This window comes from Piliocolobus tephrosceles, chromosome 10 (assembly GCF_002776525.5).
Source record: "Piliocolobus tephrosceles isolate RC106 chromosome 10, ASM277652v3, whole genome shotgun sequence".
In the NCBI taxonomy this organism is placed as follows: domain Eukaryota; kingdom Metazoa; phylum Chordata; class Mammalia; order Primates; family Cercopithecidae; genus Piliocolobus; species Piliocolobus tephrosceles.
In genome coordinates, this window is record NC_045443.1 from 28,592,119 (window position 1) to 28,618,858 (window position 26,740).

The 26,740-nt window shown below is 36.5% G+C and overlaps 1 protein-coding gene across 8 annotated transcripts in view; it reads left to right on the forward strand.

The window, feature by feature from the left end:
- The window catches only part of CCDC91 (coiled-coil domain containing 91), a 363,292-nt gene that overhangs the window by 137,305 nt on the left and 199,247 nt on the right, over positions 1–26,740 (forward strand). The gene's annotated exons all lie outside the window — the stretch shown is intronic.

The window sequence follows — 26,740 nt, forward strand, 5'->3', positions numbered from 1 at the left end:
AAATTAGATTATAATGAAGTTTGAAGTTCTTCAGAGGTCAAGTGAGCTGCCATGTTGAATCTCGTCGGTCTTAGCAGGTTTGGTCACAATAGAGAACTTTTGACCTCAAGCATCCTGTTACCTAAAGATAAGCAGAGTTAAGGTAAGATAGGAATTCACCTAGGTAGATCCTGTAGGCGTTATGCTGGGTAACAAAAATATCCCCCTGTATCATATATCCTTGGTAATATAGGGGCACTCTGTTAATTTAACACTGAAATTTAACTTTTAAATTTCTTTGCCTTTCAGGGCATCACAATTTATTTGATGTTTGTATACTGTCAACCTCTCTAAGAATACAGGAAGAATGAGTCTTAGACATATTGCCATTTAGCCTTACATTATTATCTAGAGGAATGTATTTGAACAACATTTCAACTTTGATGTCCACATCAGCTGCTTGTAGCTTTGGTTGTTGTTATCTGTGTGCGAAACATGTGGTGTTTTTTTCCATTTACTTATTTGCAGCTCATTTTTCTGTACAAAAGTTTTGGATGTCTTTTGTAATTTTCAACATCAAACTAGAAAACTATAAATTAAAAAAATCAGAATTAGTGACTATACACATAGAATGCAATATTGAGGCCAAGAGAAAAATAAGTCTGTATTTAGTTATTTTCAAAACATTTGTTGAAACTGAACGGCAGATTTTATTTTCAGATTGCCAATTTAGAAAGAACATCATAATAATTTGTAAGGAAAAGCTGACTCTCTGCATAGTGAAAGTTGTATAGACATTTCATAGGATTTGCAGTAATGATCCCTTAAAATTTGGGTGAAGTGCTTGTGGTTAAAAGCAGGTTAAGATGTAGTGAGAGAATATAAAACTTTCTTCTGTCCGTAATGATGTTCTGTTGTTCGTTTTATGAGAGAGGCATCACATTTTCCAAATGGCAGTGACTAAAAAATTATTTTTTGTAAACGTGTTAGATATGATATAAACAGATGCGATTTTTTTTTCTTTTTAACTCCTTTTCTATTTATAAACTGAACATATTCTTAATCTTTCTTTTTAGGACACTGAGCTATAGGATAGTTTATTGAATATAGATGCTTAAAATAAGATAAAACAGTTTGAGTCAGTAGCTTGAAGGTAGGAGGCAAATGATAAACTTCAGACAATGGAAAAGAAATGAGAACCAATGGTGTTTGGAAAAAGATTGTAAACCATTTACTTTCCACTAACCTCATAAAATTTGTCTTTCAAAAAATAAAAATGCGTTTTTCATACCTGGACTCTACATATGGTTTTCAATGGAAAATAAAGAAGTCTTCCTGAAATAATACTGAAGAAAGCAAGTTAAAATGTGAATCAGTTGCCTGTTATGCAAATAATGATTCAGTTCAATGTTGGATTTCAAGGGCCAATAATTTTTATGAAAGTATTACTAAAGCAAGGTGTTTGGGTTGAATTTTAAAGTCTATGTCCTTTGGTTGACTTTCCATTGTTTTATTCATTTTACAGAGCTTGTTTATAATATTGTGGCATGTATTTTATTCCCACCAAATTCTTCCTTTTGCATCCTGGCACAAATGTGGACATACAGGATCTAAAACCTAAAGATGTATTTCATAGGTGAAACTTTTTCCATATGTCATAAACCCTCTTGTGCATATACCTAAGTATATTTAATTTTATATGATAAGGTCTGCATATACTTGAGACACCTTTTTATTTAAATAGGAACTTGAATAAGTAATTACTGACCAAATGACAGAAACAGTGTATATAGATGGTATAAATTGTCAGATATTATTAAGGACATTATTAAGGATTTTATTTTTTATTTTTTATTATACTTTAAGTTCTAGGGTACATGTGCACAACGTGCAGGTTTGTTACGTAGGTATACATGTGCCATGTTGGTTTACTGCACCCAGTAACTCGTCATTTACATTAGGTATTTCTCCTAATGCTGTCCGTCTCCCAGTCCTCCACCCTATAACAGGCTCTGGTATTTGATGTTCCCCTTCCTGTGTCCAAGTGTTCTCATTGTTCAGTTCCCACCTATGAGTGAGAACATGTGGTGTTTGATTTTCTGTCCCTGTGATAGTTTGCAGAGAATGATGGTTTCCAGCTTCATCCATGTCCTTGCAAAGGAGATGGACTCATCCTTTTTTGTGGCTGCATAGTATTCCATGGTGTGTATGTGACACATTTTCTTCATCTAGTTTATCTTTGATGGACATTTGGGTTGGTTCCTAGTCTTTGCTATTGTGGATAGTGCCACAGTAAACATATATGTGCATGTGTCTTTATAGTAGCATGATTTATAATCCTTTGGGTATATGCCCAATAATGGGATGGCTGGATCAAATGCTATTTTTAGTTCTAGATCCTTAAGGAATTGCCACACTGTCTTCCACAATGGTTGAATTAGTTTACACTCCCACCAGCAGTGTAAAAGCATTCCTGTTTCTCCACATCCTCTCCAGCATATGTTGTTTCCTGACTTTTTAATGATTGCCATTCTAACTGGAGTGAGATGGTATCTCATTGTGATTTTGATTTGCATTTCTCTGATTACCAGTAATGATGAGCATTTTTTCATGTGTCTGTTGGCTGCATAAGTGTCTTTTTTTGAGAAGTTTCTGTTCATATCCTTTGCCCACTTTTTGATGGGGTTGTGTGTTTTTTTTCTTGTAAATTTAAGTTCTTTGTAGATTCTGGATATTAGCCCTTCGTCAGATGGGTAGATTGCAAAAATTTTCTCCCATTCTGTATGTTGCCTGTTCACTCTGATGGCAGTTTCTTTTGCTGTGCAGAAGCTCTTTAGTTTACTGAGATCCTGTTTGTCAATTTTGGCTTTTGTTGACATTGCTTTTGGTGTTTTAGTCATGAAGTCCAATTAAGGACATTATTAAGGATTATTAAGCAACACTGAGGTGGCTGCTACAATATTTTCATAGAGTGCGTTGATGGGCACACTTATAGGGGTTGCAGCTAGACTGATAAATCTGACACTTGAGATTATTGCTCTTCTAGAGCTTATTACAATCCAGTGGGTTATAGGTATTTAACTGTGATTACTTCTCCTACTTCAAAGTTTACCCTTTAAAAACCAAAACAAAAACACGTCAGATATTGGAGAAAGCCTATTGAGAAGAGATTGTCATCACAAGTGAAGATAATGAAATTGATTTTTGCCTGCTCTTTTGGATTTGTTTTATTTCAGCAAAGAAAGGTTATGCTTCCAGATTAGAATTTATTTTTTGTGTTTTCAATAAGATATCTAAGACAAAGGCATCTGTTAAAACTGTGATCTAGTGGCTTCTAAATGTATTAAAAAGATTAGGAAATATTCTGAGGCAAAGAGTTATTGATTAATTTCCTTTTATATTTATTTCACCTTGGTCATGTAAAAACTGATGGAACTACAGGCTAAATACTACTTTCTAGCCCCAAGGTATGTTTAAATAGAATCTTAACGCCATGCTTGTGGTTTTTGAGTTGCCAGTAATCTCCTGGATGAATATTGTAGACTGGGTATTTGCAGCCAGCGCAGCTGTCCTCCTGACAGAGGTTCATGTGAGGAAAAAACGTCAGCCTGGGCTAAAATTACAGGACAAAACAGAATCAAAAAGATTGTATTCTATGAAAATGGTGATGGTGGTGTACTTTTGCCATAAGTCCTTTTGAAAAATCATTTTTAAAACATTGTGGAAATGCCACAGTTCTTGAAATATTTTTTCCCCTTGTTTTGAAGCCTAAGATATTATGGGGACAATAGACATAACAAATTAGAATGTGTTTGGAAAGATTACTTTTTATGTCACAGTTCTTTACCCAGAGCTAGGAGATAGTTCACTGTTTTTGTGCAGTTATATTAGCCCTAATATGCCTATTTAGTAAGCATATAGTAAGCATGCTTTAGTAAGCATGCCTTTAAAATCATTGTTAGAAACTCTGGTCTTCGAAGTGTGCCTCTTTGGCAACACATTTCTTAGGACTTGGAAAACAAACAGATTCTTACCAGCCGAGCTCCTAGTTTTTTCTAGGAATAGATTATGAAGGATATAAAAATATATGAGAAATGGTTCCTACTCTTAAGAATCAAACACTGGAGATGTGATCATATGTATAAGACAGTGTGGTATGTGATACCTTTTATAAGGGTGGAGTTTAGTAATTTTGTAGATGGGGGCTAGTCTTCAATCCTTCTTTAAAAGAGTTATTTATTTCCTTCATATTCAGAAAATACTTAATGTGATTAAATGTTTCATTAAGGTTTTTACAAATTAATATGTAAATTTATTTTTATCCTTCAGAAAGGATTGTGTCTATACTTACTAGGAAATTACAATTACATGTTTTGTAATTAAACTGTATGCATACTATTCATAACATACTGACATAGGAATAGGTAAACCAGATCTAGGACTTGTTGCTTCAGTAAGGACAAAAAATATCAGTAAATAAAAGGTCCAGATAGTAACAGGATGATATATTAGCTTGAGTTAAGGTGTGTTTAACATCTCTTAAGTGATTTAAGAGTAGCTTTCATGCCTAGTTTTTACAGGTTCATTTTAAGGAAGATACTGAAAATCCTGGAGGAGATTCAGAATAGAGCGTCCTAAGTAACTAAAGGGGAAGCGTGACCTAAAAATATGGTGACTTTTAAAGATTATTTTTAAAAAGATGATTAAAAAACACTACTTTTGTATACCTGTATATTACCTTTCATAGGAATAATTTAACAAATGATAAAAAATATTTGATCAAACTACTTGTCTTGACTTTTGATTCAGAAAATGTGCTCTATATTTTGTGGAAGTTAATAAAGATTTGGGAGTATTAATGGTCTTAAAATGGACCAAACTAGTTTAATGCCCTACTCGTCTTCCCCTCTCACTTTTCTAGGATGTCGCACCTCAGTTATTTTCCTCACTCATCAGTATATAACCTTGCTTTATGTGTGTTTCTGTGGAAATCCCCTTAATAGATATTCCTGATTTATTAACGTTGACCTCATGGCCAACGGCGCTGTAACTCATGCCTGAAGGAAGCTTATCTAACACAAGTGTTTTTTTTGTAAGGCATGTCATAGCCTTTGCACTTATAAATATTAGGCAGCAGCACCTTAATACTATGCTTGGGGACCATTTTAAACAGTGAAATAACCAACAGTAAGCAAAAATTGTGAAAAACATGGTGTTAAAAAGACCATGAAAATGATACTTGTTTATAGTATGACAGTTGAAACAGGAATCAAACAATGCTGTAACTGATATGACTGTAGCTGAGAATGTGTATGTTGGGCAACTGGAATTTTTTTCCACTTTGGGGTCGGGCGTGGTGGCTCAGACTTGTAATCCCAGCACTTTGGAGGCCGAGGCGGGTGGGTCACGAGGTCAGGAGATTGAGACCATCCTGGCTAATACGGTGAATCCGCGTCTCTACTAAAACTACAAAAAATTAGCTGGGCGTGGGGGTGGGCGCCTGTGGTCCCATCTACTCGGGAGGCTGAGGCAGGAGAATGGCATGAACTGGGAGGTGGAGCTTGCAGTGAACCGAGATTGTACCACTGCACTGTAGCCTAGGCGACAGAGCAAGACTCCATCTCAAATAAATAAATAAATAAAGAATAAAATTTTTTTTCCCACTCTGTGCATGTCCTCAAATGACCACAAGAGCACCTAGGGTATTTATTTTTGGGTTGCAAATAAGTTTAGCCAGTAGACAAACTCTCACATATGGAATCTTTGAATAATGTAGATTGACTCCGTTTGGGAACAGATGACTCTATTCATATCTCATCTTTTGCTTTTCACTTTTATCTCTGTCTTGGTATCTTTCTAGAGATATTCTTCAGGGAATCTCATCTTTCATTATTTTATTTCCTGTACTTGAAAATCTATTCATGATTACCTTTATTGCAGCTTTAAATTTAGAAATCATTAGGATTATTTTTCAGTGGCCTTTCCTTACCTCAGATTATATGGACTTTATGACAGTCTAGTTTCTCACAAGTGTAATTTGTTCTTTTAAGTTCTAATGCAAATGTGAGTTACAAGTTTTCCAAAATGTTTTTTCTATGTTTTTGGAGGTACATCTGTGTTGAAGATCTTCTTGCTAATCACTGAGTTATTACCGTTTAAACAATATTGATGATCATTTATTTTGGTTTGTTTTTGTACTTATATGAAAGACTTCTGTGCTTATCTTTTATTTGCAATTGAAATGACTTCTGACAGAATTTGTGTGTGCGCGTGCGCGCCCATCTCTTATCCTTAAAGTATCAAGTGCAGCAAGGGGTTTATGACTTTTGTTAGAAGTCTTAACAGCTTGAGGAATGTGAGGTGCTATAGGTGGCAGGGATGTTTTCTTCTGTTTGGAAGACTTGCTCTTCTGTATTTGGTGTGGGAGTTAGGATTTTGTTTGTATAGTTCTATTCTTTATCTAGCTTGTGGCCTCGGGCAATTTGAAGGAATGGTTTTTGAAGAGGAAAACGGGTTTTATTTAAAACTAAAATATTGAAGCACCTAATACGAGCTCATCGTTTTCTTGGCATTATATTAATAGGTAAAAGAAAACTCTTTAAAGAGTTCAGGTGGCGTAAAATCATCTATTTTTTTTTAATTCTCTATCCTTGCCTATAGCATCCTTTGTCTTTGATTGGTCTAGTCTTTGGAAGGGTTAGAAACCACATAACTAGCCTTGTTCAAAGTGCTCAAAGAAGGCCGCAGGTGGCTTCTGTATTAGGGTTTGGGAGCGTTCTCCTTCACGTAAATTCTGGAGCACAAATTTTGGATACTTTTATTTACTCCTTAGGATACATTTTTTTTTGTGTGTGCTTTAGAAAATGGTTTTCTGGATTTCTGGTTTGCCTAATAAAGTAAGGAAATCCAGTGGGGTGGTATCATATACATTTACCTTACAGGAAGTGTAACTCAATGTAATGGCAAAAGCTGAAAACACTTGTGAGCCAAACCAAGCAAACATAACAGTAACAACCCTCATTTCCAAATAGACAAAATTAACATATGCCCTAGAGTCTGAAATGATAGGTATAGCCTGGTCATTTCATCAGTCAGTCTTCTAAAATGTCTCCTTAATAGTGTTTAGAGAAGATACAAAATGCTAGTTACTGTTTAGTTCAATGTTTAATTTATGTGCGTGTGTGTATATATATAAATATATACAAATATATAAAAATATAAATATATAAATATATAAAATATGTAAATATGTAAGTATATATATTTATAAAATTTATAAATATATAAGTGTATATATAAAATATATAAATATATAAGTATATATTTATATATAAATTTATATATTATATATATTTGCTATATATAAAATATAAATATACAAATTGATATATAAATATATTTACATAATTTATATAATTATATGTTTACATTAATTATATATAAAAATATAAAATATTGTTTAATTTATACATTTATATAATTATACAAATTTATATATTTATATATAAATATAGTGTATATATATTAGAGAGCAGGTCTCACTCTGCTGGAGCCCAATGGTGTGATCACGGCTCACTGCAGCCTCTACCTTCTGGGCCCAAGCCATCCTCCTACCTCAGTCTCCTGAGTGGATCGGACTACAGGTGCACTCCACCATGCCTGGCTGTTTTATTTTTTGTAGAGACTGAGCTTTCCTATGTAGCCCAACTTATCTTCAACTCTTGGCCTCAAGCAGTCCTCTGGCTTTGGCCTCTCAAATTAGTGAGATTGCAGGCATGGGCCACCACACCTGTCCTCAGGATTTTAATTTTAAAATATTTTATTTAAATACTTCAACCATTTTTAGTAGAATTCTACCATAAGGCAAACATCCTTATCTCCCCTTGTTTTTCGTATTATTTTTGTGTTTTTAGAGATTATATTAACTGTTACCATATATTTGGTGGAAGGACAGCTTTATGAGTGCCAATTCTTAAACTGACATGTAAACAGTGTTGCTTCAAGGCCTGTAGAAAAGTTTGGACTGGTTTTTGTTTTTTTTTTTTTTTTAAAGAAAAAAAACCACACAATTTTTTCACCTTATATATAGCAGAGATATTTGCCATAGATTTTATTGCCCGAGAAATGATTATTGGTTGATTATCAGAGAGTAAATTTGCACTACTTTTTTTTTTTTACCCATAATCCCCTTCTGAAAGAAACACAAATGGATCGTTTAATTTCTTAGTAATAAATGGAAAAAGTAAACAGGCAACTCCTAGTCACCAGTGCCCTTATTCAGAAGAACAGGATACTCCCAGAGTAGAATTGGTTGGAATATTTTATGCTTGTCTAGCCTGGTTAGTTGTGAGCAGAAAGTAATTACTAATTGATGGCAAGGAAGGAAGAGAATCTGATTCATAGGTACTCTAATCAGAAAAATAATTATTGGAAAATTGGGACATATCGTATTATTTTAAGTGTGATTTTTAAAGTGTTCCTTAAGTCCTACTAGAACAAAAAAGATTTATACTGTATATTATACGTATTAGAAATTTTAGCAATGGTTCCATTGTTGTGATTTTTGTAATTATAGTTACATTATCTCTTAAAGAAAACTTGCATAGGCTTAATAATTCAACTTCTAAATTTTATTTTAGGCTAACATTTTGGCAGGGGTAGGCTTAGTCTATTGGTGACTACTTTCTGAAGCTTGAAAAGTTTTGCTTAAATCATAGTAAGTTATTATTTCCAGTATGCATGGCATTTTTTATTCCTATAAATGAAGAAGCATTTTTGGAGATGATTATGAAACACGAAAGTAGACAGGAGAATAGGAAGGTCTATCATTGTTCATGCTTTTACAGCTACAGGTAATTCATTTTCAGATCACTTATTTGCCCTTAATGTAATATTCCCATTCCTGAAAGCAGAGAGGAAAAAAAGTAGTCCTTGCTAGAATGCCCTGTGAAAAAAAATTTTTTAAACTAAAATTTGATAACTATTCAAACTTTATGTATTTATATGGATTATTACATGTAATATTCACTTTTAAAAAGAGTTAACTGAAGACAATGTTTTTCATCTTTCAGTGTATTCAAATTCCTTCTATAATAAAATCATCAATAGCTCTGTGTTTCATCCTGATGATGTGCAAAATCCTTTTCTTTCATCATTGTTGGTTCAAGTTACTGAGCGTCAGTAAAGCCTCAGTATCAAGTAGCTTTTCCATCCAGGTGTCAATTGCCCCAGTTAGAAATAATTAGTTTCATTATATTTATCTCAATTTATTGCATAGTTTTGAAGATAATCACTGTTTCTTGGAGATAACTTATCTTTCATGCCAAGAATCAGTCATAATATTTTTCATAATACTTCCACCAAATAACGTGTATTTGATGTTTTTTCGTTAATGAATAATTTGAATGTGATTGAATTCATACTGCTCTTATAGCATTATCTATGTAACATAACAAACCTGCCCCATTTTAAAAATAAATTCTTTATTAACATAACTATTATTTTCTTTATTATTTAAAAATCATGTTATTTCTGAATATCTTTATGCAGGAAAGCCTGTCTTGATTCATGACCTTGTTTTTTTTTTTTTCTTTAAAGTTACAGTTATTCGAAGAGGAATTATCAGATCATAGGATGGAAACATATCTTTAAAATTAAATTTTTTTTTTTTTTGAGATGTAGTCTTGCTCTGTTGCCCAGGCTGGAGTGCAGTGGTGCAATCTAAATTAAATTGGTTTTATGAAAATTTGAACCAAGTTACACTGTCAGTGCTTACTTCATACTCATCTGTTGATCTACTTAATACATGTAAAAAGAGTTTTAGTACTTGAAAGTTAGAAAAAAATATTACCTTTGAATTTGAATTTTTGAAAATTACACATTGCCTTGGACTAAAATATTTTTATCAGGTAGTTTTCGTTTTGTTTTTCTTAACTCTCTATTCCCATTTTTTGAACATTTTTCCTTTTGTGATTGCAATATTTCTTTTAAATTTCTATAGATGTTTTTTATGCTATGAGTATTGATTTAAACTCCATTATCTAAGTTCTGTTTTTTTGGTGAATATTTTTCCTAATAGTTTAATGCATGATTAATAAATAATGAGCACCAGCTAACCAGATACTGTCGGGGAGAAAATTCTGAACTCAAGAGACAAAAAAAGTCCTGAATTTATAGTGTGTATTTTAGTGGGGTATAGACATAGAGCAAATAGATGAATTTGTATTTCGTCAGGTGATGATGGTGCTTTGAAGAAAAATGAGGAATAATAAGCAAGCTGGAAAATGGTAGGATATGGTCTTTTACATAGGTTGATAATGGAAGGCCCCTCTGGCAAGATTATATTTGAGTAGAGACGATTAGGAACTACAGGTATTGGCCTTATGGATCTTTTTTACTTTTTCTTATGTACTTATCACAGACTTTCCTCTAAACTCACCCCCGTAGTGGTTTTTTTTTTTTTTTAATGCTTTAAGTTCTAGGGTACATGTGCACAATGTGCAGGTTTGTTACATATGTATACATGTGCCATGTTGATGTGCTGCACCCATGGATCTTGATTGTGTATGTGGGTAGAGAAAATAGTGTGAATGCCCTGAGATAAGATTGTGCTTGATGTGCTTTCGGAAAGTACAAGAATGTTTGGTTGCTGGAAGGGGTAATCATGCAAATAATAGAGAGATACCAGGGGGCCAGCCTATATAAGGCCTTGTAGGCCAAGGTAAGGATTTTGCATTTTACTCTTATTGATGTAGAAAAAGCTATTTTAAGCAACAGTGCTATGATTGTTGCGAGTTAAAAAAGAAAATCACTCTGACCTCTGTGGGGAAAATATACTGCATAGGGTGAGGAGAGACCAGTAGGATGCCATTGCCGTGTTCTAGGGAAGAGAAGATGGATGGATGGAGGTGGTAAAAAGTGGTTGTATTCTGGCATATTTCTTTTTTTCTTTTTCTTTTTCTTTTTTTTTTTGAGACAGACTCACACTCTGTCACCCAAGCTGGAGTGCAATGGCACAATCTTGGCTCAGTGCAACCTCCGTCTCCTGGCTTCAAGCGATTCTCTTGCCTCAGCCTCCTGAGTAGCTGGGATTACAGGCATGCACCACCAGGCCTAGCTAATTTTTATCTTTTTAGTAGAGACGGGGTTTCACCATGTTGGCCAGGCTGGTCTGGAATCCCCGACCTCAGGTGATCCACCTGCCTCGACTTCCCAAAGTTCTGGGATTACAGGCATGAGCCACTGCGCCCAGCTGGATTCTGGTATATATTTCAAAGGCGGAGCTGACAGGGATTTCTGTCAGACTAACATGAAGCATGAAGGAAAGAGAGTAGTTTAGGTCTTTGGTCTGAAGAGCCTGAAAAATTTTCCATTTACTGACATAGGAAATCTGAGGGAAGAAAATGTTTGGGGAAGTGAGGGAATCAGTTCAGTTTGGGGAAGGTTAAATTTAAGAAGACTTTTAGTCATCCAGTTAGATAGTTGAATAGGCAGCTGGTACATGAACTGGGCGTTAGGGGTTTGGGGCTGGCGTATTTAAACATTTGGCTAAATGTGATCACCTTCAGAGTAAATGTAAATACTATCATCCCTCCTTATCTGTATCTGCAGATTTGATCAATTGTGGATCAAAAACATTTGAGAAAAAAATAAAACAATAAAAATAATATAGATAAATACAATATAACAAGTATTTACATTTTGTTAGTATAATAAATAATCTAGAGATGATATGATATAAAGTATGCAGAAGGATATGAATAGATTATATGTAAATACTATGCCATTTTATGTAAGAGACTTGAATATCTACAGGTTTTGGTATTTGCCTGGGATCTGGAACCAATCCTACATGGATACTGAGAGACAACTGTGGAGAAGTTTGAGCCCTGAGAGGCAGTGCCCAGCCACAGACTTGAGCCAGAATGCCCAGGTTTGAATCTCACCTCAACCAGCACCTGGGGCATGTTGTTTACTCTTAATGAACCTCAGTGTCCTTGTCTGTAAAACAAGGATAAACACAATACTTATCTGTTAGAGTTATTGTGAGGATCAAATCACTGTATTAATATAGATACACACACATCTATATCTATATATACACATATTACTTATAGCTAATAAGCTCTGTACCACTGGTTGCTAAATATTTTGACATTAAGACCCCTTTACACTCTCAATCATTATTGTGGATCACAAAGAGCTTATGTTTATTGATATTTACCATATTAGCATATAAAGCTGAGAAATTTTAAAAAAGTTTAACTCATTTAAGAAACTATTGTAAACCTTTACATATTGGATAATATTTTGGGAAACACAGCTATATTTTCCAAAATAAAAATAAATTTAGTGAGAAGAAATGCATTGTTTTATCATTTTGCAAATCTTTTTACTGTCTTCATGGAAGACAGCTGTATTCTCTTATCTCCTTGTTTATTCAGTCTTTGGTGATATCATAGGTCATGCAACCTCTGGAAAACCCCAGTGTATATTCATGAGAGAATGAGAGTGAAAAAGATAGTATCTCAGTAGTTTTATGAAAATAGCTTATGAACTCTCTAAAAGGGTTGCAGGAATACTCAGTTAATTACATTTCTTTTGCTGTTGTAACAGCCTTCATTCCTTGGCTCATGGTCCTCTTCCATCTTCAAAGCCAGAAATGGCTGTCTGAGTCTTTCTCATACTGCATCACTGAAAAGGGAAAGGTTCCCCTATCCCCCTTGCAGAGTGTATGATGGGGGTGTGACTTGCTTCTTTGGTGGCCTGCTACTCAAACCTCTAAGGGAGCATACAGATGGGCAGGTTGTGGGGCTCCAACTCCACAGCAGTGTCTAGGGGTGAATGTTTACAGCTCCTGAGGCCCCAGTGGGTGTGTGTTATCATGTGCTCTTTTAGTTTAGCCATCCATGGGCTACTTGTGTTAGTCAGCTTAATTAGACCCCTTGCCTTATGGCAAGGACAGAGGGCTTTTTGTATCCTGAGGTTCTTGCCTTTGTGTACTGGAAGAATTGAATCACATGTGGGCTTGGAGAATGAATGCAAGGTTTTATTGAGTGAAGGTAGTTTTCAGCAGATGGGGTAGCCAGAAGGGAGACAGAGTGGGAAGGTGGTTTTTCCCTGGAGTCAGGTTGCTCAGTGCTGCAGGCCTTCCTCTGTCCACCTGAATCAAACCCCATGTCATCCTGCCAGTCGATGGTCTGCTGCCCTGCTGGCATCTGTCAGTGTGCTCTTCCACTGGCGTCCTCTCAACGTCTAGCCACTGCATCTTCTGCTGATGTGTTCCTCTTGACATCCAGCTGCTTGTGTATCTGCCTGCTAGGGTCTCAGGCTTTTTATAGGTGTAGGATGGGGGCGTGGCAGACCAGGGTGGTCTTGGGAGATGCAGCATTTGGGTGTGAAGGCAGGAGTGCCTGTCCTCACCTAGGCCCATGGGCACAGGCCTGGGGGTGGAGCCTTAGCCAAGGACCATGCCCTTCCCTTCCCAGCACTTTCCTAACCCCCTCCCTTATCATCACTTCGATACTAACTCTTCTGGCTCCCTGTTCCACATTTAAGGACTTTTATGATGACATTAGACTGACCAGAATAATCCAGGATAATCTCCCTGTTTTAAAATCATCTGATTAGTAACATTGATTTCATTAACTACCTTAATTCCTTTGCCATGTAACCTGATGTCTCCATAGGTTCCAGAAATTAGGATGTACTTATCTTTAGGATGCCATTTTTGTGCCTATTACACTTGGGGTTCCTTGACCACACTTTGAAAACTATAGTTCTGTGTAGATGTTTCCTGCTATTATTTCATCATCATCATCATTTCTGAAATTTGAGGTAGAGAGATGTGGAGAAACGAGTGAAAGGAGGCTGAGAATGAGTGGCTAGTGAGTTTGTCATCCAGGGCAAGAAAAGTCTGTTTCAAGACAACAATAGTCAACTGTGGCAAATGCTGCTGAACGTTATCTAAAATCAGGACTGAGAAAAGACTGTTGTGTAGGTGTATTAGGCAAAATATTGCCCTCTTAAGATGTACACCTCCTAAATTCCAGAATCTGTGAATATGTTGCATGGAAAAAGGTTCTTTAAAATAGGTGTAATTACGATTCCAGACCTCAAAGTAGAGAGATTCTCTTGGATTCTCCTGATGGCCCCAGACAAATCACATCGTTCCTTAAAAATATCGAACCTTTTCTGGCTGTAGTGAGAGACACAGAGAAGCATGAGAAGAATTTGATGCCCTGCTGTTTCTGAGATGCAGAAACTGTGTGCAAAGAACTGAATTTTGTCAACAGTTCAAATTAAGAAACAAAAGAAGCCCTTCCCTAGAGCCTCCAGATAGAAAGGCAGTCAACCCTACCAGCATCTTAATTTTAACCCAGTAAGACTTGTTGACTTCTTACTTATAGAACTATAAGATAATAAATGTGTGTTGTTTTAAGCCACCGAGTTTATAGTAATTTGTTATGACAGCAAAAGAAAACTAATATAGTAGGCCATTTGTTATCTCAGTGGCCAGTTTTGGCATAATGGTGGGGATGAAAGTCTGTTGGAGTGAATTTAAGAGAATGAGAGGACAGGAAATGGAATCCTGATGAATATAGAAAATTCTTCAGTGTATGAGGGGCAAGAGAAGATTTATTTTTTTGCTGAAAAATATTATAGCAAGCTTCTATCATGGGATTGATGCAGTTGAGTGGGAAAATTGATGACCAAGTGAAAGAGAGGCCTTGAGGGGTGAAGGTGGGAAAGCAATACCCCTGAGTAGATGAGGGAATATAGGATCTAGTGGATAAGTATGCGGTGTTGTCTTTAGATGGAACACAGTTCTTAACAGTAACAGCAGGGAAGACTACATATGTGGGTTCAGGTACATACAGACTAGTGGATGTAATAGGCACATGTGGAAAGGCAACACCGCATACTTATCCATTTTATAAAAAAGCTTATAAAAAGCTTCCATTTTATAAGAATGAAGTAAAGAGAGTTGAGATATTGGAGGTTTGAGTGTGAAAAAAATGTGAAATAGGTTCAAGTGTATAGACAGACAGGATCACTAATACTGCATATCATGCCTGTTTATTTGACATAGCCAGATAACCTTAGGTATTCCTCTTAGGAGTCTGGCCTATCAAACTTAAGGCATTGAAGAGTAGAAAATGCATGTTTTGTGTAGTCAGGGATGTGTTTGGTGGGGATAGGGAGGTGGAGAGAGAGATTGAGAGATATTGAGAAAAGAAAGTAATAAAAGAAATATATTGAAAGAGACTGAAATAGATTGAGAGCAGGAGATATACACATCTATAGACATATATCGTATATACATATATATTCAAATACATATACAACCCCTCTCTTAATATCCCTATCAATTTATCATATATAATAAATAGCATAATGTAATGTATACACATATGTTCATATGTGCATACACACATATTCATTCTCATAGCCATATATCATACTCATATGTATATGGAGGTGGGGACGAGAGAGTAGAAGGAGGAGTCTGAGGGGGAGAGTTTGAGAGGTATGATACTGAGTCATACATTCTCAGCTTTTCCTTACCAACTCAAGGATTCAGGTCACCTCACCTTTTATTTGTAGAGAGGGAGAGAGAAAGGGTGGGGTAAGAGGTCAAGAGAGTTGTTGAGTTTCCTTTTTCACAGAAAAATGAGCTTAGGGAAAAGGTTTCTCCAACAGTTCAATTTCTTTACCTGTACTTTCATTATTTATAAAATATAGAGGGGAGAAGAATGTGCCTTTTTCATCTTTATAGTCTTTTCTGGTTCTATAATTATGTAATTCTAAATTTATGTAACTGATTTGATAGCAAATTTTATACAGCAAATTCTTATAGAATATTTGTTTCTCATTTTATAAAACGACTTCTCTAGAAATATGTATCATCTTACCTTTTGGTACACTGGTAATTTTGTAGTCCTATCTAGGCTGATGTCTCTGTTTTTTTGACAGACAGTATGTATTATTCTAACATTAATTTTAGGAAAATTGACATTACTCTTCTAAGAGTGAGGTAATGTTTTTGCCGGCTTGCCAGCTACTTTTGCCAGGATAGGGGAAGAGAGAAAAATAGCATCTGAAAGATGTGATTCATATTTTGTAAGTCAAAAATAATTTTTTGGTATCTTAAATTCATATCTAAAATAATTATTTTATACTTTGGAACCAATAGATATTTTAACAAAAGGAAAAAGAAACAGTGCAGTGTGAAATTTTTGGAGCATGCTTGTAATAAGAAGTCAAAGTTATACTAAAGAGGTAACATTTATGTAAGAATCCAATGTAGTCACTAGCAAACTTAAAAAAAAATCTTACTTGGAGTTAATAAAACCACATACTAATCATTGCTTGACTAGTTTTATAAGGAAAGAGGGAAATTTGGTGATTTTTTGCCAACAGATAATGTTTGCCTATTTTTCCTTCTGTTTCCTTTTTATCATTGTTGAACTCCAATGAATATGTATTAGAAAAAACATCATCTTTGTGGTAAAATATAGAGTAGAAGAAATTTTCCTGTAGCATGGGCTTTCTTTCCATTTCTATGAATATTTTATTCTCTCATTTGAAAAAGATTTATTTCATATGTGTAATATGCTTATCCATATTCACCGTCAAATTTTATCGGCATATATAGTCTTCATGCTGAGACAGAAAGTTATGATAAAATCTCTGAGTTATTATCCTCCCAGTTTTCATAAAAAATAAAAGGAAGACTATGAGGAAAACTAATGTTTCCTGACTGGTTACTATGTGCAAGGCACTATGCTATCTACTTTGAATGCATTTTCACAATGACCCTGTGAGATTCTTACTATCTTTGATTTTGGCTAATTTTCGTTGTGAGCTTGTATACATTTGATCTTAATTAACTGACTTCTTGGGACTTAATTGACACTTCTGTGTCTCACAGATGAATTTGTGGTTGGTTCTGTTGAGAGCTGTGAATCTCAAGTGTCCTGGTGCTATGCTGGTTATACGTCCCAGGGTCTTTAGTGTAGTTGTCTATTACTAGTTATTGTAATTTGTTGCCACCCCAGTGCTTGTTTTTCTCATTGAAAACCATATAAAAACCTTTGTCATTGAGACAGCCTTGACTTTTAGAAGTGTTTTCCCTATAAAAATCAGGTTACAGTTCGGTTTTGGGTTTTAGACTCTTGGAAATTTCCCTTCCTGTACGCCAAGTACTATTCTAAGCATTAAACTATGTTATGATTTAGTTGTGTTTTTACTGGAGACACTTTTAAGTATACAATAGTGCTGGAGATGGAGTTTCTGGGCCTATATTTGTCTATTGTCTAGAAACTCTAATCATCCCTTCAGTGTGTAGTATTTAGTTATGGGAAATTTATTGAATTAGTTTTTTACTTTTTTATATTTACTGGTTTATTAAGAAGAATATTTTAGAGGATACAAATAAAATAGCCAGATGGAGAGATACATAGGGCAAGGTATGGGGAAAGGGCATGGAGCTTCCATGTGCTCCCTGGGATTGCCACCCTCCAGGAACCTTCATGTGTCCAGTTACCTGGAAGCTCTCCAAATCCTGTCCTCTTGGTTATTCATAGTGGCTTTATGAGGTAGGCATGATGATTAAACTGTTGGCCATTGGTGATCAACTTGACCTTCAACCTCTATCCTTTCTCTTGAGGTTGGGAGACGGGACTGAATGTCCCAACCCTCTAATCCTGCCTTGGTCTTTCTGGTGACCAGCCCTATCCTGAACCTATCAGACAAAGACACATAAAAGACAGTACTTTGGAGACCCCAAGGATTTTAGGAGTTATGAGCCAGGAACTGGCAGTGAAAATCAACATATGTGTATACATCATAATACCAGAGGCTGTCCTCTGGTTTTTGACCATGGATTCCTCACATCAAAAGAATATACATAATCATTAATAATTTGTTCAGTCCATCATATTGTTTGAGGGTCTCCCAGGGTGAGGCCACTCAGGTTTGCAGATTTCCTATCAATCTTTTTAGATTCCAGAAGCAGAAGTGGTCCTGACAAATGTATAGCTTTATTTACCCTTTCAGGGATCTGGGACAATTGAGCTAAGAGACAGTATCATCTCTTGCTCTGAGACTCTTTAGAGTTGTTAATGTAATATTGAATTTCCTTCAGTTAATAACCCACTTACTCATTTCTTTACTCTCAGTTATTATTTCTTCTTCTGTCCATTAGTACCCTATCACCTTTGGAAGGGACATTAGAATTGCCGCTGTGTGGGTCTGGATTGCAGGGAGCAGGATAAGTTTACCAAGTACCTCTTCCTTGGTCCATTCCCATTCAGATTAGGTATAGTTACATAGGTACAGTACTAGTGAGTTATTTTTACCACCAGGCAATATACCTACATTCACTTTTAACCCCAATTTTGCTAGATGGGGGTGAAGATGCAGCCCACCCCCATCAGGCCCTTTAGAAATTGTGAAATGAGGTTTAAAAACATAGTGACAATTCCTTGCTTAGAAATCACCTGTGCTTTCAGCATTTGTAGTTGCAGCTCTGGTCCTAGGACCACTGTATCAGGTAGGGGAAAAAAGGTATTTTTAAAAAGTGATTTGAGGTAGAAAGAAAAAATATAGTTGTTATATCAGTGTATTTCTCCCTCGACAACAATTGGGTAGTATGCATCATCCCTTCTCCCTCTTCCCCAGATCAGCCAGAAAAACAGAAATCTAGTGGGGACACTCCTTTAGTCCCGCTTATGTTGAGTGTGAGCACACAACTTGTGAAGGCATGTAAGCCAACCATTCATGCTTTTATTTCCCCATTTTAGACAACCAAGGTTTCAGCTGCCCATTCTATTTCTCTATCAGACTACTATATTACTCTAAGGAGGCCATCTCTCTGTCCATTGTTGGACATTATGGGCTGTACAGTGTGTTCCTTGGTGTGAAGAAATGATGGTCAGCTATCCAAATTCATGTAATATCTTCTACTCTGGTGGAATACTGTCAGTTCCTCTCAAGACCCATGTGTAGCCCTCCACGGCTGCCAGCATCAATCTCACTTGCCTGCTATGTTTAGGGCCACCAGGGAATTTGCTCCATAGTCATCAGCAGCCTCTGTCTCCCTTATTGACAAATAGAACAGTTCCTACTGGCATTATGTATCTGAGAGTGTACAAAAGGAACATGCCTAGATTCAGCCCATGTTGACACTGCTGCAGTGCCCCCGTACCCACTCATGTTATAGACTCAGGTGGCCACCTCAAGGCAGCACACAGGGATATCTGCTTGTTGATTTCAGTCACCTTCCAAATAAGGAACGGAGTTCTAATGAGCATTGACTTGTTCTGTTTTAATGCATTCCTCAAAATATTGATAGCACCATGTTCCACACGAACCTTGAATTATTTTTGATATATTACTGTTTTGTTTTCTCTCTTCTTTCTGTAACAACTATTATTTGGTTGATAGATCTATGGAACTGCCTGTTTTATCGATTTTTCTTCCCTTTATTTTCTCTCTCCAATCTGTCTGATTTTCTTAACTATTTTTCTTTTCTTTTTACTTTTTAGTCTGGGTCTCACTCTGTCACCCAAGCTGGAGTGCAGTGGTGTGATCTTGGCTCACTGCAATCTCTGCCTCGCAGGCTCAAGCGATCCTCCCACTTCAGCCTCCTGAGTAGCTGGGACTACAGGTGTGCGCCACCATGTCTGACTAATTTTTCTACTTTTTGTAGAGACAGAGTTTTGCTGTATTTCCCAGACTGGTCTCAAACTCCTGACCTCAAGCAGTCCACCCACCTTGACTTCCCAAAGTTCTGGGATTACAGGTGTTAGCCACCATGTCTGGCAATCTTATTTTTCAATTGATATTTTTATATGAGTTATTATATTTTGTATTTCCAAGAGCTTTATTTTTTGTTGTTCTTTGAGTCTTCTATTTTTATAGCATTTGTTTCTTGTTTTATGAATGTCATATCTTCTCTTATTTCTTTGAGGATGTTAATATTATTTTTTATTCCTACATAGTGTTTCTTCTAACTGTGCTTTTTCCTTTTCTTTTATTGTCTGTTGATATTTGTCTTTCATTTAGAGGCTTTCTCTAAATGATTTGTTTTCCATAGGTATCTCTTATTTAGAAATAGGGCACAGAAGGTTGTTTGGAAGCTCTGTGCTGACAAATGGGGCATGATGTAGAGCAGGCTTGACTGTAGGGTTATATGATAAGGCTGTTTATTGTCAGCCCTCTCCCACTATCAGTATCTTTGAGCAGGGCTAGTTTTATGAGTGTGCAACCTCTGCATTTGCACAGGGCCCTATGCTTATAAGACCCCCATGCTTGGTTTAATCTACTGTTGACATCTTTAATTTCTTAGTTTTTGAGTAAGGTTTCCACATTTTATTTTATACTGAGTCTCAAAAATTATTTAGCTGGCCTTTCTCACTTGGTTTGATAACATTCTCTAGAGAAGGTCCATTTAGTCTCCTGTCCGGTCAGGATAATCCAGGCTAAATGGGAAAGATTTCAGGGCCTTTATATTTACTGTGGAAACTTTCACTCCTTTTCTTGTTTACTGTGGTACTCCTGCCCTCATCTGTGCCTAGTGTTCCCAGTTTAGAGACCTTCTGTATTCCCCGCTTCAGAGAATAGACTCTCATTCCTTTACTACAATTGTATAGTATCAAGCTCTGCAGAGTGGTGGAAGTGATCTGGGGAGGACTACCTCTTAAGCAAACTTTCAGGCAATCATCCTGTTCTTAGCATTCCTTTTATCTACCCTTCCAGAGTACTTTGCTGCTGTGAAATCCTGAGTATTTTGGGTTTTCTGCAGTATTACTGAATTATTTTTCACTTTTCACAGTGCTTCAAGATTCAGTTTTTTTTTTTTTTCATTTTGCTATTACAGTTAGCACACATACATCTGCTTTTAGTCTTTTGTTTTCTCAACTTTGACTCTTTGCCTTTATACCTTTGTACTATTACAAGCAAAACAAAACAAAACAGAAAACCTACACTGTTTTTCAGATGTTTTAGTTGCATTTTAGGTGGCAGCAACAGTAGGTACCTATGAATAATCTGCCATTTCTTTTAAAGGTCTGGTATTATTGCTATTAATTATTATTATTAAGATCTATGTTAAATAGTTGATATCCTGTTTAGGAGAGGTAATTTAGATAAATAATTATTTTTAGATGATTAGACAAGTAATTATTTTTAACACTTAGGTAAGAAGTAATTTGGAAAAGCCTATGTCATAATCAGGAGAAATATCTTATTGTATTAATGTACTGGTGTCCCAGGCATACACTGGACAAAGTAAAAGTTGAGGTACTTGAGGTTTTTTGGTGTGTGAAGGAAGAAGCTCATTCAAAGGACAGTGGAAAAGTACAGTTATTTGATTTCTAGGGCTGCTATAACAAATTACCACAAACTTGGTGGATTGAAATACAAGAAATCTATTCTCTCACAGTTCTAGAGATTAGAAGTTTGAAATCAATGTGTCGGCAGGGCCACACTCCCTCTGAAGGTTCTATGGGGAAATCTTTCCTGGTCTCCTCCAGTTTCTCATGGCACGTGACATTTCCTGGCTTCTGGCAGTATGACCGAGTCCAATTTCTGCTTCTGTCTTCTCATGGCCCTCTTCCCTGTGTCTCAAATCTCCCTCTCTTTTCTCTTAAAAGGGAATCAGTCATTGAATTTAGGGCACATTCATAAATCTTTACCTCATGGTAAATCTTTACCTTAATTATAATGCAAAGACCCTATTTCCAAATAAGATTACATTCATAGGTACCAAGGATTAGGACTTGGGCAAAACTTTTTAGGGGCACAATTCAATCTGTTATGTGTTCTTCCTGGCCCCACAAAATTCCTGTTCTTCACTGTGCAAAATACATTGATAGAGTCCTAATGTTCCCAGAAATCTTAACTCAGTACAACATCATCTTTACGTTCAAAATCTCATCTAAATAACATTAACTCAGAAGTCTCAATTTCATCATCTGAATCATCTAAACCAGATGAGGGCGAGACTGAATGTGATCAAAGTTCTTTTATTAGTAGACCTGTGAAACTAGAAAACAAGTCATCTGTTTTCAGAATACAGTGGTGGTACAGGCATCAGATTCCCATCCGAAAGAGAAAATTGGAAGAAATAAAGAAATCACCAGTTCCAAACAAATTTAAAACACAGGAAGGAAAATTCATTAGGTTTCAAGGCCTAAGACTAATCCTCTATGGCTTGATGCTTTGCCCTCTAAGCCCACGACTACAGGTTGGTGAGTTTCTGGACTTGTGGCTCTAGTGTGATTATTGTCTGGGCCTGTTTTCCAGATCAGTTGTCCTCTGTGCCCATGGTCCTGGCTTGGTTATGTTTTGTACTTGCAGTTCTGTTGCCATCTGTGCCTGTGGCTCTGCTGGCCTTTGACTCCGCACCCATGGCTCAAGCTGTGCCTCTGGGCCCTGGGCTTTGCAACCGTAGATCTAACCTCAGGTTATTCCTTTTTTTTTTTTTTGAAGATTAGCACATATTTATAGCTTTCTGGTCTAATCAGCCTACTTCCTTCCTGTAGAATCTCAGCAGTCTGACAGTTGTTCTTCTTTTCATTTATTTCTCCTGCATCCTAGGCTTCATCCTAGGCCTCCTATATTTTTCTTAGTATACTATTTTCAAAAACCTTGTGAATCCTCTGAGTTAAGGGGATTCATGCTATTGGACAAATGAGTTCTCCACAGATCTTTTCTGGATAACCCTATACAGGTATGCCTTGGAGATACTGCAGAGTTTGGTTCCAGACCACTGCAGTAAAGCAAATGTTGTAGTAAGTGAGTCAGATGAATTTTTTGGTTTCTTAGAGTATATAAAAGTTACGTTTATACTATACTGTAGATTATTGTGTGTAATACCATCCATGTCTTAAAAATGTGCCTAAATTAAAATGCTTATCGCTAAAACATGCTTACAATCATCTGAGCTTTCAGTGAGTCATAATCCTTTTGTTAGTGAAGGATGTTGCCTCAGTGTTGAGAGCTGCTGTTAACAAGGGTGGTGATTGCTGAAGGTTGGTATGGCTGTTGCAGTTTCTTAAAATGAAACTAATGAAGTTTGCTGCATCTATTGACTCTTGCTTTCATGAAAGAGTCCTCTCTAACATGCAGTGTTGTGTGACAGCATTTTACCCAAAATAAAACCTCTTTCAAAATTGGAGTCAGTTCTCTCAGTTCCTGCCACTGCTTTAGCACTTAAGTTTATGTAATAATATTCCAGATCCCTGGCAGCCATTTCAACAATGTTCACAGCATCTTCACCAGAAGTAGATTCCATCTCAAGAAACCACTCTGTTTGTTTCTAAGAAGCAGCTCCTTATCTGTTCAGGTGTTATGTGATTGCAGCAATTCAGTCACATCTTCAGGCTTTACTTACAACTCTAGTTTTCTTGCTATTTCTACCACATCTGTAGTGGAAAGGAATTTATCATTTATTTATATTTTTTTAGCAGTAGTTCTCAACAATGGTCTTAAAATATTTGGTACTGAGGCAGGAGAATGGCCTAAACCCGGGAGGCGGAGCTTGCAGTGAGCTGAGATCCGGCCACTGCACTCCAGCCTGGGCGACAGAGCGAGACTCCGTCTCAATAAAATAAAATAAAATAAAATATTTGGTAAACCGTGCTGTAAACAGATGTGCTGTCATCCAGGCTTTGTTCTTCCGTTGATAGAACACAGGCAGAGCAGCATAATGTTTAAGGGCCCTGGATTTTGTGGATGGTAAGTGAGCATTGGCTTCCACTTAAAGTCACCAACTGCATTAGCCACTAACAAGAGTGTCAGCCTGTCCTTTCAAACTTTAAAGCCAGTCATTGACTTCTTCCCTCTGGCTGTGAAAGTCCTGCATGTCATCTTCCAAGAGAAGAATATTTTGTCTACCTTGCAGATCTGTTGTTTAGTGTTGCCGCCTTCATCCATTGTATCAGCTAGAACTTCTTGATAATTTGCTGCAGTTCTATATCAGCACTTGCTGCTTCACCTCATATTTTTATCTCATGGAGATGGCTTTTTTCCTTCAGCATCATGAACCAATCTCTGATAACCTCAGGTTTGTCTTCTGCAGTTTCCTAACCTTTCTCAGCCTTCACAGAATTGAAAAGAGTTATGGCCTTGTTCTGAATTAGGCTTTGGCTTAGGGGGGAATGTTGCAGCTGGTTCATTCTTCTCCCCAGACCACTAAAACTTTCTCCATATCAGCAATAAGGCTGTGTCACTTTCTTATCATCTGTGTGTTCACTGGAGTAGCACTTCTAATTTCCTCCAAAACTTGTCCTTTGCGTTCATTCCCAACTTGGCTGTTGACCTGAGAGTCCTTGATTTTGGCTGCTCTAGCTTTTCATATGCCTACCTCACTAAGGTTAATCATTTCTAGCTTTTGATTTAAAGTGAGAGCCATATGTCTCTCTCTGTCACTTGAACACTTAGCTGTTATTATAGGGTTATTAATTGGCCTGATTTCAATATTATTGTGTCTCAGGGAATAGAGAGGCTCTAGGAGATGGGGGTAGATGGGGAAATGGTTGGTTGTTCAGTCAAAACACATACAACATTTATTAAGTTTGCCATCTGGTATAGGCATAGTTTGTGGCACCTGAAAACAATAGTAACATCAAAGATAACTGATCACAGATCACTGTAATAGGTAAACTGATAATGAAAAATTTTGAAATATTACAATTACCAATATTTGACACAGAGAACACAGAGTGAGCACACAACTTTTGGAAAAATGGTGCTGATTCGTGAGGGGAACAATACACACTGGGGCCAGTTGGAAGGTGGAGAGTGGGAGGAGGGAGAGGATCAGGAAAAACAACTAATGGGTACTAGGCTTAATACCTGTATGATGAAATCGTCTGTAAAATAAACCCCCATGACCCAAGTTTTCTATATAACAACCCTTCACGTGTACTCCTGAACTTAAAAGCATTCAATTTGTAAAAAATGCAGTATCTGTGAAGCACAGTATAGTGAAGTACAGTAAAATGAATTACATGCACTTAGTGGCTTAAAACAGCAGAAATTTATGTTATGGAGGTCAGAGTTTTAAAAATCAACATCTTGGCAGGGTCATACTGCCTCCAGATGATCTAGGGGGAATACTTTGTTACCTCTTCCAGCTTCTATTAGTGCCTGATATTCTTCAGCATATGGCAGCATAACTCCATCCTCTACTTCTTCCTTCACATGCCTTTCTACTCTACATCTCTGTCTCAAATCTCCCTCTCCTTTCTCTTATAAAAATACCAATTATTGGACTTTTGGCCCATCCTAAGTCCAGGATGATCTCATCTTACGATTCTTAACTAATTGTATCTACAGATACACTATTTTCAAATAAGGTTACATGCATAGCTACCAGGTTTTAGGACTTGGACAAACCTTTTAGGGAGGTCATAATTCAACCCACTACAAGTACCACTTTTAATATATTTAAATATGTGAAGGCAAATATAATAATACTATGAACAGAAAAACTCACTATGTAGATAAATAACAAGAACATTAAAAAGTGATTTTTAGTATTCAGCCATTTTCCTTTTGTTGATCAAATTTTAAAATGTGTTGAGAAGCTGTATTACTAGGAAGTTCCTTTCTGCTTCTGGGGTTAAAATATAATCAAACTTTGGAGACCAGACTTAAAATGGGAAAAGTCACACAATATTTTAAGAATTCTAGAGTGTTTTAGATTCTTATTGACTGGGATGTTTGTAGATTTATTGTGTATATATAGGTTATAGACCCTTTCTTTAACATTCAGTGACTAGAAATTATTTCTTGCTATAACCACAAAGTAGGGAGGATTTGTTGTAATTGTCCCATGCAAGTAGGCACAGCTGGTCTTAGGATTGCAAACTTTGTCTGCTCTTCCCTTCTCCCCCCGCCACTCCTTTTTACCTCCTCTTTTCTCCCTCTTTCTCCTTCCCTCCCTGTCCTTCCTTTCCTTGATATTTTCCTCTTTTCCTACATAGTTTTCTTCCTTCTTTCTCCCTTCTTTTTTTTTTTTCCTCCTGTGCTTGGCCTGAGTTAGTTTTGAGCATCTGCCTTTCAAGGCTCCATGCCTTTGAAGATCTTAACAAAGCTAAAAATAAATAATAATCTGAATCTAATGCCAATAAACTGAATCTGATGCAGAGTGGAGTTTCTTTCTTCTTGGAGCACTTAATAAGGTGACACTGAAGTAGCAGTGGGAACAGAGCCAATCCAATCAACAAATTGACCAGGATCTCAGCTGGGGTTTCGCAAAAGACTACTTTTCTCAGGGTGTGCAGGATTTGGCCTTCATTCTTTAACAGAATGTGATTGGTAGAGGACATGTTGTGCTAATGGAGAATTGACAATGGCAACAATCATGGCACTGTTGTAAACATATCATCTTCTCTTATGAATTTCATTTGAGTAGTTGTTTTCATCTTCAGGGTGATGAATTTAGTGTGACCTGTTTATTCATTCCTCTTTTGCTCACCACTAATTTCTTTCCTTAGTGTTTTGCCTTAGATATGGATGTGAAAATATCATGTCTGGGGTTTGTCAATCAACATATAGGAAAATTGATTACTTCTGTGCATGTATGAGTAGATTGTGAGGTCCTTTGCATACCTTCTTCATTGTATCTGTTAGGAGAATTCCAGGAGAAGTTTGTTTTTTTAATCTTGTTTTTGATTGAGAGGATTCAGCAAAGCTGATGGCTTTGGATTCTGCATGCCATGAAATTCATGCCATGTGTTAAGGCAGC